Source organism: Malania oleifera, chromosome 7, assembly GCF_029873635.1.
Source record: "Malania oleifera isolate guangnan ecotype guangnan chromosome 7, ASM2987363v1, whole genome shotgun sequence".
NCBI lineage: Eukaryota > Viridiplantae > Streptophyta > Magnoliopsida > Santalales > Ximeniaceae > Malania > Malania oleifera.
In genome coordinates, this window is record NC_080423.1 from 71,095,811 (window position 1) to 71,106,797 (window position 10,987).

The window sequence follows — 10,987 nt, forward strand, 5'->3', positions numbered from 1 at the left end:
GCATGAGAAAAACAGTGATGCAGCAGAGTGTAACAACTGATCTCATTAAGAATCCTCAACTTTGTTCAAAACATAATTTTTAACTTTGCCCCACAAATCCCGCTTCAGCACAAACAACTAAAGTTTATGAATCACTTTTTCAATGTGGGCAATGGCATTTTAACTTCAAATAAAATGACTATGCATAATTAACAAGATTTCTCAACTACAGATCAGAAATCATTCACCACATTTGAGTTAGCTATTGAAGTTTACAACGCAACAACAATACTAACTAAAAGGGCTTAATCACCAAATTCATGTTCTTAACAATTTGATGAGAATATAAGATGGTGAAAAGAGCTCAAAATTACGCTTAATCATAGGCATAAAAGATCGATCAGCTCTCGAAATCCCAGGGAAAAGTTCACGGCAGAAAATTGATAACGAGTTTGGGAAGAGAGAGAGAGAGAGAGGTTGACATACTATTTGTAGGTTAAGAGTTGCATGCAGATACCAATGAAGAAGAAACTGAGACAAATAAAAATTAAATAAAAGTTGGTGATGCAGCCGTTACTTTTGAAATGAATGAGATGCTTTGAGTTTGAGATGAACGTTAAGGACACACATTTCTTGGTCCATGTCCGACCGTTAGAAGTATCAACCGTTTTGTTCCACCCAACCCAAAAGAAGTGTAATTTTCTAAATGGGCCTTTCACTGGAAAATGGTTGCAAATAGGCCCTCTCCTCTGCCTATGACATTGCTTAGGGTTCGCCCGTAGCCCCTACGTATGATCAAAATTACTTAAATTGTATTTAGAAAGTTTATTTTAGATAGGTTAAAATTTGAACTTAAAAAAAAAAATTCTAACTATGTAGAAACAAAATGAAAAGTAATACTACCATAAATGTTAGAAAAGAATTCATATTATTTTGCCATTCTACGAGTTAAAATATGGTTCACAAACATGCAATACAAGTAATTCATATATACTATTTCCATACAAGCACGCAAGAGTTTAAAATTATTTATAATATATTGGAAAATTACGTTTAAACTACGATATCTCAATTAAAAAAAATACAAATTTATAAGCTAAATGATTTGTCGAAAATCCTTTCAAACAAATACCCTTGAGTTTTTAAAAAATGCTTACACATGCATATCATATAATAATCTACTCTATCAAAACAGTACTATTTTAACATACATATTCTTAGCATAGTATATTTGCACATACATACCATCACTTAATCGTTCAAACTGACTTTTTTATTTTTTATTTTTTTTTTTGTGTTGGCTATATTAGATAACATTTCTATTTTAAAATTTTAATTTTAAGAACAATGTGTTTTTTTTTTGGTAAATATACTATAAATATCAAGTCAAACAAGTATAACTACAATAGTGTATTGTCAATTTGTTTGAATTATGGAGACTAAAATGAGATCTATATAACAATTTCATTAGAAAAAAAAAAAAAAAAGAGTTCTCTTAAATCTATATAACATATGCTCAATCTTTCAAAGATTTCAATTTATCTCTACTATTAGAAAGGGATTCTCCTTTTTCGAACTGGTTTTTAATATTCCCATATCTACCCATAAAAATTTTTAAGAAGTCCCTATACTGTATATGTATATTTTAAACATATTCCTATACCTACCCATAAATATTCCAAAAATACCCATAATCACCCGTAACTTTTCTAAAATAGTATTTTTAAAAATATATTTATTTAATATTTTTTAAAATTTATTTTATTATTATTATTACTCAAAAAGCACACCCACGGCTAGTAGTATAAAATATAGTGTTATATGTTATTATAAATTATCATATTTTGATAATTATAGAAGCATATAGCAATGGAACTTTTATAAAGATGTCGTGTTTGTATAATACCAACACTCTTTGAATACTTCGAATATCGTAGACATATTGGTGATGCATTGTAATGTGATTTTATTCTATTTTATACAGAAAAAAAATCATAATTACGATAGAGTACGTAATTTAATATCTATCATAATAATATATCTAAATATCATTATATAATATTAATTAACATATCTTTGTTGTGTCTAGTATTTGTAGGATTTGTCATGTCCCTTACACATTTTATATTTTTGCAATGTTTGGTATTTGTTCATATTTTAAGATTTTAAAATATACATTTTTTATAAATGATTTTAAGATTCATATTTTAATTTATAAACCTAATTATAAAAGTATATTTCCAATTGTTTTTTAAAATTTATCTGAACTCAAGACTATCACTTACAATCACATGTAAAGTACTTGCCATATTATGTGTGTACGTGCTCAACACACGTATGAAAAATGCACAAGAGAAAAAATTATAGATTGTATTATATATCTATTTTCTATTCAAACAACACATTATTCATAAGTTTATTTTTAAAAAATGTTCAACGCCCTTAAATTTTGGACAAATTAAGTTATGACTATTTGTAATAAAAAACTGAAATAACTTAATTTCACTTTCTATAATTCCTTAAGACTATTCTTATCTTTTCTTCATAATTTTTGAAATAAAATTTTAGTGTACATGTTTAGTAAAGGTATTAATTTAGAATTTTAATGTAAAATTAATGTTGAAACTATGATAATTTAAAGAGTCTTTTTTTTTTGGGATGTCACTCCCTACCATTATACTTACTCGAGAAGAAAAAGGATAGGATATGCCATCCTTATCACAAAACTCTTACGATTGAGAAATTGTATTGCAAGATGATTTAGTACACCCTTTTTGGAAATTAAAGGCGATTTCTCTCTAGTAGATTAGGGGAAGGGATTTTTTTTTTCTTTTTTTTGGGGTGAAGTTTTGAAACTTGAGACTACAATTCCTCAATCAAGGTTTACGGAATGGCATCCTAATTTTGTTTGGAGAAATCTAATATTGATAATGTTGGTAGTATGGGTATGATTTTTCAAGTGTTCCTTGTCCTATAATGGCATTGGTAACGTAAAAGTTAAAATGTTTAATGACATTGTTAGAACATTACAGAATGTTAGACATGATTCGAAATTGAAAAATATTATGTTTTCTCTAGGTTACTTAAAAAAAACCTTGCACAAACTTTCAACAACTCCAAGCAAGGGAATTTTGAATTAAGGTGCCAAAAAGGGTTCTATGATTGTTATCTAGGGTAAACAAGTTGACAAAAATTAGTATCGGCTATTAGGTGATACAGTTACAGGTAGTGTAGTGACTGCTTCATTGCATATTGATATAGTTGGCACTATACTCTAGCATATTGGGACATATAAGTGAGTTCAATTTGATGAAACTCCATAAGATGAAATTGTTGAAACGATTGAAAGAGTATAGAGTTTAGTTTTTGCAAGTATTATACATTAGGTAAATAGTGTAGAGTGAAATTCAAGTTAGCCTTCTAGAAAAGTAGAGGCATTTTAGATTGTGTTCACATTGATGTTTTGGGAGCTTGCGGTGTTACCAACTAGGAATGGAGCATAGTGCATTTTTAGCTTCATTAATGACTACTCTAGGGAGATTTAGGTTTATTTCATGGAAAAGTTATTTTCCAAACTCAAGTAGTGGAAGTCAGAGGTTGAAAAGTAGACACAAAGGTTAGTGAAGTGTCTCAGTTAGATAATAGGTTGGAGCATAAGTCAAATAAGTTTTTGAAAGGTTGTAAGTGTTGACTTTTTGAGTCCGATTCCTATTTTGATGTTGACAAAGCACATGTTTTTTATGTATGTATTTAGCATGTGAACAGGTCCATTAATTTAACACACACACACAAGGAAACGACGATGAAAGCTTGCAGGACTTAAAGACTATACAATCAAGCGCATTCCATGAAGTCGGAAGAGTAAAAAGATGAAGACATTTGTTTTTAATTTGTAATTGCATTTAATTTTATATCTCTTATCTGTAATAATGTATGCATTTGCATGATGTGTTTGAATGCTCAGAACGACCATAGATAGACCCTAGGAACCAGCACATCTTACCAAAAACCTTTTCCTAAAAAGACTAAAATCATATAAAGTTTTTGGAATATCTTTAGGGTCAAAATTGAGGCTAAAATGAAGTTTACGAAACTGACACCGAATTTTTTTAGTGTCTTCAAAAGGACCTAGAAAAGACCCTAGGACACTCACCCTTACACTTGTATGTGTTAGGCACTTGAATAGGGTGATTATGTATTGAAATAGGACCGAAATGCACAAAATGTGCACATTCGGTCGATCGAACCCTCATGTACAAAATACCCCAGTCGACTGAACACGGACCTAGTCAACTAATTGACCACAGCTCGATCGACCGAACTATGTAGTTCATTTGGCCCCGGTCGGCCGAACCTCTTAGAGAGTCAACTTTTTGACCACCTGGTCGATTGAGCCCAAAATGTAGTCCAACGTTCTAGTTGACAGAGGGTCCTGGGGAGATGCCCCAACGACCTGGTCGACCGAACTTAATAGTTCAAATCTTCCTGGTCGACCGAACCGCACTATTCAGAAAAATCACCTTTGGGACCCTTGCCCGGTCGACCCACACCTCAGTTCATTTCTTGCCCGGTCGACCGAACCTCAAGAACTTTGTTCGACCGAACTTGTCCTAGTCAACCGGTGCTCTCGGGTTGGAATATTTTTAAGTGTTTAAAACGTCATTAAAACTTAATTAAACTTTTCCAAAATACCGAATGTGTCCCCAACTGTCATATTTTTCACAAACTCTATAAATACCCCCTCATTACTCCAAATTAGTAACTTTTGATTAACTCTAAATTTCTCTTTAATCCTTTGTACATTAATCAAAGTTCCCCTAACTCATTTTTATTACAAAAATTCCTTCTTTAGGGCAAAATTTTTATACAAAACTCTCTAACTCTTTTCCACATTTTCATTTCAAAATTACTTTTGAAGAGAGCACATTTATTTTTGGGCTTTTATTTTTACATGCTATACTATAACATGCCATTTATTTTTGAAAAACGTTTTTGAGAATATAGCTTTGGTTTCTCTTGATTATTTCTTTGATAAATATTTTTAGGAGAAAATTGTTGGTTGCACAAATATTTTTCTTGAGCTTAACTCCTAGATCCTCCAAGTAGTTTTCATTCGCATAAATCTTTGTTGAAGAACATAGTACACATTTTTCATATACATTCTATTTGTGCAAGAATCATTGAAAGAACAACACCCTAGGTTCTCCTATATTATTATTAAAATATATTTTTGGAGAAAACTTTTTATTAGGGTTTAAATTTAGTTAAGCACCCTTACTCCCCTGAGCATTATTTCATATCATTGGAGTGCTTTTTTTATTGAGCTTATTGTGTACATTTCTACTTGTATTTTTCAGAAGCATTTTCATGTACAAAAATGGTTTTAATGTAATGGTTGGGTTCAGCCCGTTAATTGAAGTAGGGAGTCTCAGCCCCGTAAATAAGACCGATTCGGTTCAACTCGAAATTGAACTGGGGAGTCTCAGCCCCGTAAGTGAGACTAGTTTGGCTTAGCCTAGTAATTGAACTAGGGTTTTCCTCACCTCGTAAGGAAAGGATGTAAAAGGCTTTTGCTCCACCCAGTTAAGTGAACAGGTATAGTGGAATCCTTGGGGGTATGCCCAAGGCAAGGACGTAGGTTGATTTTGGCCGAACCTCGATAATAAATCTTGTGTCTCTCTCTCCCTATCTTATTTAAATTACTGTACTTTAAATTTAGTATGTGTATGACTATTTGTTTACTGTTATATTCAGTTGCATGCACACATTTACTTTGAATGAGATACACGTGTATGCATGAACCAATAGCTTAATTATTTTACATACACGCATTTAATATTAAACGGGATATGATATGTGGTGAATCGGCTAAATGTTTTAAATTAGCTGACAAGTTTTAAATGTCCAATTCACCCCCCTCTTGGGATCACTCCAATTCCAACAGTAAGTTGGAGCGAATCGTTGAACATTTTATAGTTCGTTGAACTACACAACAAAAAAGGTGGTTGAAAGGATGAATATGACCCTACTTGCGAAAGGTAGGAGTATGAGACTACATGCAAGATTGCCTTAGATATTTTGAGTAGATATAGTCAGTACAACTAGTTATACTATTAACAAGTTACTTTCTCTCAAGCTCACATTCTTAATTAGCTTTGATCCAAATTAGACCATAAATCTAAAAAATGTATTTTCATTGGCTATAAAAAAAAAAAAAGATTAAAGAGTTCAATCTATGGAATCTAGAGGACAAGAAGGTGTTAATGAGCATAAATGTGGTGTTTGATAAGGCATCCATACTAAAACACAAAGAAGATGAAAAAAACATTAAAGTTGTCAAGGAGGGACCAAAAGTGCAGGTGGAGTTTGGTAGACATTAGGACTAGCAACCAAAGATATCCCAATTTAGAAACATGATTAGTGAGAATATGAGAAACATAGTGTATCGATAGAGAGACTTAGGTGCACTACCCAAGCATCGCAAAAAAAAAAAAAAAAAAATATGCATATGATATCCTTTGCCTAATTTAGTAGCAATGGAAATCCATATTATTTCCATGATTCAAGTTTCAAATCTAAAGAGAAATAGGTGGATAGAAGCTATAATGAAAGAGGTGGAGCCTTTGCACAAAAATCAAAATTGGGAGTTGGTGGAAGCTAAGGGAAGGAAAATAGTGAGGGTGCAAATAGGTGTTCAAGAAGAAACATGATGTTTTAGAAAGAGATGGTAAATTATTCAAGGTTAGACTAGTGGCAAAAGAGTACTCTTAGAAGGAAGAGATAAATTATGATCAATTATTCTCTTCAGTTGTTTGAGAATCCATTTGGGTTTTATTATTCATCACCACATAGTTTGATCTGTTACATAGTTCTAGCTAGTCGTACTAGCCAACCTACACCTTAGCCCTCAAAGACCCCCTGGTACTATGTTTGCAATATTATATACAACATTGAATAAGATAATTGAATATTAAATGTGTTGACCTTAGAGGTCATATCCCGTTTTGATTATGAAAAATACTCTGGTATTTAATGGTTAATGAGTTTGTGTGCAGCATCAATCGAAAGTATCTGATCGGTGCAAACTGTAAGTGCACAGTATCGTAGTTTTATAATATAATGAAATGTAGAGTATCGTCCTTAGGGATTGATGTCTTAACTTTATCAAGTACCGAAATTTTACTAACCTTGATTTTATTTAGAAAGATTAATAATTTTAGACTACAAAATTTAAATAAAACTACTTTAAATAAACTATTCAAGAGAATTTAAAATTGGATGCCACTTATCAAGTTACTGATAGTGAAAACTTTTAGGAAACCGATTTCACCTAATTTCTCACTTTGCTTTACTCATCTATCTAATTAGATTTTCGTTTTGTCTGTTTGTTAGCAAATCTCCAATTTTTTTCCAAAAGCCTCTTTCGATAGTAAATCAGAACCTATTCTTGTTTATTATTTAACATAAGAAAATGCAAATTAATAACGCAAGGACGCAATAAGACCATCGATTTTTAATGCTACGTTGGTTCATTCAAGTCTTTCGATCTTTATATTTACCTACGTTAAATTATCCAAGATCTATCCTATAATCCCCTATTTCGGTAGCAAATCATAAGACTAACATCATCTAATTAATGACTAGTTAATTAAAAGCATTAACCATAGAATGACTCAAACAAATATTAATGAAAACTACTTCAAATTAGCATCAAAGAGTAAGAATAGTTCCATCTGACTACATCGTTATCCTCGAATTCAAAAATTAGTTCATTATGAAAATTAAATCTAACATAACAGATTTCACTATATTTTCTACTATTTGAAGCGTACGGGAAAAATCAGTACTCGCAGCACTGCCGTTGCTCGCCAAACACCCTGAGCACCACCGTTGTTTGCTGCCTTCCGATTACAAAAAGATTTTATTTTTCTATGCCTCTAGCGCTCCTTTACCGCTGTTCGTGTTGTTTTTCAATGCAGCGCAACACCTCTAAATGACTCCAAGAAAGAAGTTCCAAAAATAAAATTCCTCCAACCCTATTTTTCAATCTCCCTTATGCTCCCCCTGTTCGGTCTTCCCCCAAAGAAAAGCAAAAAAGATGCCCCTCCCCAAAGACGTCCTCCGCGTGTGGTGCGGCCTCCCCAGTGTGCTCTTCTGCCTCCCTCTAAAAAAAAGTTTCTTTTCAAGTCTCCAATATTCCAACCCTAGCCTCCGCCCCCAGCGCATCCATTCATGAGCCGTCCAGCGCATGGGCTGCATGCGTGGGTCACATCACCCACTCCCACGGCCCAGCGCACACTCTCGCTTATGAATGCGCATGCACGGCCCAGGTCTCCATTTCAGTTCTTTACTTCACAACTCACACCCATAGCCTACAATTTTGGACTTTCAATTTCATATATATATATATATATATATATATATATATATATATATATGTTTGTGTGTAGTTGGTAAAGATGCAATTGGAAAAATATATCTATATTTGTAAGCACACTATTTTTGACTTTTCCAATTGCATCTTTACCAACTACACACAAACATATATATATATATATATATATAGACACACACACACACATATATATATATATATATATATTTTTTTTTTTTCTCTTTAGATTTTTCTTTAATTGTCCAAGAGAACCTTTGGCGCGTACTTTTGGTACTCATGTACACGGCACGTGCATTTTTATTGTCGGCTTTAAGATCCAAAAATTATCCCGCAATAATAAAACACGAACATCCCTAAATTATCGACAAAATAGGATAATTATTTCAAATGAGTTCAATGTTGAAATCCCAAACATAATTAGACATTTTAATTAAAATAGTAATCTTTAATGCATGATATTAAAGTCATAATTAAGCAACTGTGGCGCGCAATTAGTATCATATGGTGCACGCACATAGGCTTAAAGAAGATAAAGACCCGGAATGTTTATTCATTGTAATTTAATTAAATTATTATTCGGGTCTGTAATAATTAAAGTTTAATGGTTTGTAATAATTAATACATTACATGCATGATAGGGTAGATAAACTCAAATGACCATAAGGAAACCAAATGACCATAGGACGGTCGACCGACGCTGGATTTTTTCGATCGACTCTCAAAGACCTTAGACTAGCCATAGGATAGTATTATGCATGTAAATGTTCTCTATTGACTTAAAATTAATCATCATAAGTATATGGACAACATTATAAGTAGAATGGACCGAAATGCTCAAGGATGGCATGTTCGGTCGATCGAACTCAGTTACACTGAGTTCGTTGGTCGACCGAACCCCCAAGGGTCAACAAGTTGACCGCTCGGTCGACCGACTAGAAGAATATATACAATCACTAATCGGCTGAACCTCCCTGAGTCAACAAGTTGACCGCTCGATCGACCGACCAAAAACATATGGCAAATGCCCTGATCGACCGAACCCCCACGTGGGAGATTCGAACAGCCTGGTCAACCGAACTTCATAGTTCAAAACAATCTGGTCGACCGAACAATGGATTTGGAAAATCGCTTTAAGTTGGTCGACCATCTTCTCAGTTCACTTTCACCACGGTCGACCGAACTATGACACTTGGTCAACCAAACCTTAAGTTTAGTCGATCGACCCTTTTGGGTTGGCGAATTTTTACCGAGGTTAAAAATAGTTTTATTTTTATTAACCTCACTTAAACGTTTTCTAAAATGGCTAATATGTCTTGAACGGTTATAATTTTGGGGAATTCTATATATACCCACTCATTTGCAAAAATTAGTCAAGGATTAGCAATCTAAATTAGCAAAAATCCTATGAAATTAAAAAAATCGTACTTCCATTTTTGAGCCTCCTACACTCATTCTTACTAAATTTTATTGTTTAAATCTCTTTGTAAGTGTGATTGAGTGTTCTTCTCATAGGCTTAAGCTCTCTATTGTTCTTGTTGATTGAAAGTATTTTAATAGAGAGCAAAACTTTAAGTTTCCCTAGGAGACTTTGTTAATAAGTCTTCCTTATGAATACTTCATTAAATTTTGCATTGTCATTACAATACTCAAGGAGTTCATATTGGATTTTGAGTGTTAAAAATATTTTATACATCATTTTCAAAAATATCTCTTGTGCTTATCTTTGAGAAATTTATTTTTATCTGTTTGCTTGAGTGTAAAGGATCTTTGTTTCTATACATTTTGATTGAAATTATCATTTTAAAACAAAGATCAAATAAGGCTTTACAAATTATTTTTGAATATCTTTTGTGACTTATTTTTCAGAAAAATATATGTTGAGATACTGGAAGCATACTTGTGATCTTTGTTGCTACACTGTGATTGAGAATATTATTTTGACACAAAGATCCTATGACTTACACTCTCACATACTGATTGCATTTTTTTGCATAAAACTTTGAGAGTAGATACTAAGACTACACTGAACTTATCTTATCATATCATGTGGTAGTGTATTGATTACATCAGTACATAATCTGTTTATTTGGGAAGCATATTTGTTGTACACAAATTTTATTGAGAAATATGTTGTACTCTAGGCCTGGCCTGAGGGGGCGGTAATTTATCCTGGTAAGGATTAGTTGTTAAAGGTTGAGGTTTGCCTTGTGTTAATTGACCTGGTTGTAAAGGTTGAGGTCAGCCCTGTGCTAATTGACTTGATTATTTAGGTGCCACTCCACTTGTTAAGTGATCTTATAGTGGTAATCCTTGTGCTTGTTAGCCAAGGAGGGGACATAGGCAGTTTTCAAAACCTCGATAACATTTCTGGTGTCGTCTCCTTTACTGCTTTATTGTGCATGCTTGGTTAAATTTCTATTGCTGTTTAAATTCCATCGTATATTTACATTTATTTATTTTATATGCACTAAATTGACCTTAAGCTTGTGCAATAATGATGTTAGTGGATTGAACTAGGGGATAAAATTTTTAAATACCAGTTCACCCTCCTCTTGGAATTGCATCAAAGCTAACAATTGGTATCAGAGCCTCATTACTAAACTTAAACATTAT